We start from the raw sequence: 2,899 nt of genomic DNA on the forward strand, positions 1-2,899 counted from the left end.
GTGCGTGGCCCCAGTCCCCGGCTCTGGCTCCGGACCCCACTCCCTGCCCATGCGGATCCCAGCAGGCAGGGCTGATGGCTCACGTGATCCAGTCCCTGCCATCCACGTGGGAGACCTGGAGGGAGTTCAGGCCCAGCCCTGGCCGTAATGAGTGAGTATTGGGGTTCTTTCTCTTAAGTAAATAAATAAACAATGTCCACTCATGAGCCCTTGGGAGACACTCAGAGCAAGTCAAACCGCGGCGTCCCTCTTGGTGTTGTCTCCGAGGCCTGCACTCCCCCCTCCCCTAGAAAGCGTGGGCATCCCACGGTGCCTCCCGTCTTCAGCTTTGTCACCATCACAGTGGAGTCGCTTAGGCCAAACCCTGACTGCGGAGTTGGGAGTCCACGGCGAGCAGCTCTTGCATTTCCGCCTGCGCCGAAAGCCGTCAGCCATCTCTGGAAAACCAGAGCTGTGCAGGAGGGTCTCTGCAGCCGTGCCCGCAGCAGCCACGGGCGCCACTACGCTTATACTGATCCCTGTAGCCCAGGGGAAGGGTCGCGAAACACCGGGCGTAGCCCTCCTCCCCTGCCTTTAGAACCCTCCACTTCCTCTGCCTCCCCCCCACACCATGCTTGCATCCCTCAGCACACCCCTTCCAAATCGCCATCTTTGTCTCGTTCCCCAGTAAATTCTTTTTTTAAAAGATTTATTTTATTTATTTGAAAGAGTTACAGAGAGAGAGGTAGAGAGGTCTTCTATCCGATGGTTCACTCCCCAGTTGGCCGCAATGGCCGGGGCTGAGCAGATTCGAAGTCAGGAGCCAGGAGCTTCTTCCAGGTCTCCCACGCGGGTGCAGGGGCCCAAGGACTTGGGCCATCTTCCACTGCTTTCCCAGGCCACAGCAGAGAGATGGATTGGAAGTGGAGCAGCCGGGACTAGAACCGGTGCCCATATGGGATGCCGGCGCTTCAGGCTAGGGCATTAACCCGCTGCACCACAGCGCTGGCTCCAATAAATTCATTTTTTAAGAGAGCCACTCTAGGTTGACCCTGTGAGCTGCTGAAGCCATTCGGCTCCCCCGTGGCCCTCATGTAATTTATCTTTCCCACCTTAGCTCCCACCCTGGCTTCAAAATTCGGCTTCCTCCTCCTGCCTTTTGCAGAAGCCGGGCAGCCTCATGCCGCCCCGTGTCGGCGTCCAAGCTGAGAGGCCTGTGCCGACTTCGGTGATGTGCACAGGCAGGCTGACCTGCGGGGGTGCAGTCTGGATTTTGGAGACCTCCCTGGGCGGCAGCAAAGATGTCTGCAGATGTCGGAGAGTTCCAACGCCTTCCAGAACAGGCGTATGGCATAGCGGCTAAGACGCTGGTTGGGGGCGGGGGAGGGCTGGCGTTGTGGCACAGCTGGGTAAGCTGCAGCCTGCGACGCTGGCATCCCACACGAGCACTGGGTGAAGTCCTGGCTGTTCCACTTCCGGTCTAGCGCCCTGCTAATGGCCTGGGAAAAGCAGGGGAAGATGGCCCACGTGCTTGGGCCCCTGCACTCACGTGGAAGACGCAGATGGAGTTTCAGGCTCCTGACTTCAGCCTGGCCCAGTGCTGCCATCTGGGGAGTGAACCAGCAGATGAAAGATCTCTCTCTCTCTCTCTCTCTCTCTCTCTGCGACTCTGCCTTTCAGATAAATAAAGGAATATTTTTGGGGGGAAACAAGGCCCTGGGTCTGAGTCCTTTTCTTCCAGCTTGGGGAAGAACTTGTACTTCCGGGAGCCTGAAGTAGGGCGTGCCAGAGGGTGTTTGGGGTGCAGGGCCCTACAAGTCGCCGCTGTGAGAGCCGTGGGCCAGGAAACACTGGGAAGACGCAGGCTTCACTTAGCCTTGTTGTGTTTTCTGGTGGGATAGTAGGGTACTCACTGTAAAAAGCAGATTAAAACACTCCTGGAGGGGCCGGTGCTGGGGCGTGGCGTGTGAGGCCACCGCCTGCAGTGCCAGCATCCCGTATGGGCGCTAGTTTGAGTCCTGGCTGCTCTACTTCTGATCCAGCTCTCTGCTATGGCCTGGGAAAGCAGTGGAGGATGGCCTAAGACCTTGGGCCCCTGCACCCATGTGGGAGACCTGGAAGAAGCTCCTGGCTCCTGGCTTCAGATCGGTGCAGCTCCTGCTGTTGCGACCCAGTGGAGAGTGAACCATTGGATGGAAGAACCCTCTCTCTCTCTCTCTGCCTCTCCTCCTCTCTCTGTGTAACTCTGACTTTCAAATAAAAATAAAATCTTTTAAAAAATAAAATAAAAAAATATAGTAAATATCAAGATTATTATTAAAAAATTCCGGGAGGTTTTTGCTTTTTTAAGTTTTCAACATGGAGCATGAATTACTTTTATAATTAGGGAAAAAATGCCAAACCTGTGAATTCTAAAGTAGATTCATTTTTTAAAGATTTCTTTATTAGAGAGGTAGAACTACAGACCGTGGGTGGGAGAGACGGAAAAATGTCTTCTATCTGCTGGCTCACTCTCCAAATGGCTGCAACGGCAGGAGCTGGGCTGATCTGAAGCCGGGAGCCAGGAGCTTCTTCCGGATGGCCCATGCAGGTACAGGGGCTCAAGCACTTGGACCATCTTCCACTGCTTTCCCAGGCTGTCTGCAGAGAACTGGATCAGAAGTGGAGCAGCCAGGACTTGAACCAGCGCCTATGTGGGATGCCGGCACTGCAGGCGGTAGCTTTACCTGCTATGGCACAGCGCCGGCTCCTGTTTCATTCTTAAATGTATCTGTTTGGATCTCATTTCAGAGTGTGCGCTCATCAAATCTTTTTGTTCGATCTTCATAAAGGCCCAAGTTGAAAGTGTGGGCATTTAGCCCTCTGGTTGACTCCTGCATCGCACATGGGGGTACCCAGGTGTGATTCCTAGCTCCAGCTC

Source organism: Oryctolagus cuniculus, chromosome 4 (genome assembly GCF_051225735.1).
Source record: "Oryctolagus cuniculus isolate XC-2025 breed Fujian yellow rabbit chromosome 4, ASM5122573v1, whole genome shotgun sequence".
Lineage (NCBI taxonomy): Eukaryota > Metazoa > Chordata > Mammalia > Lagomorpha > Leporidae > Oryctolagus > Oryctolagus cuniculus.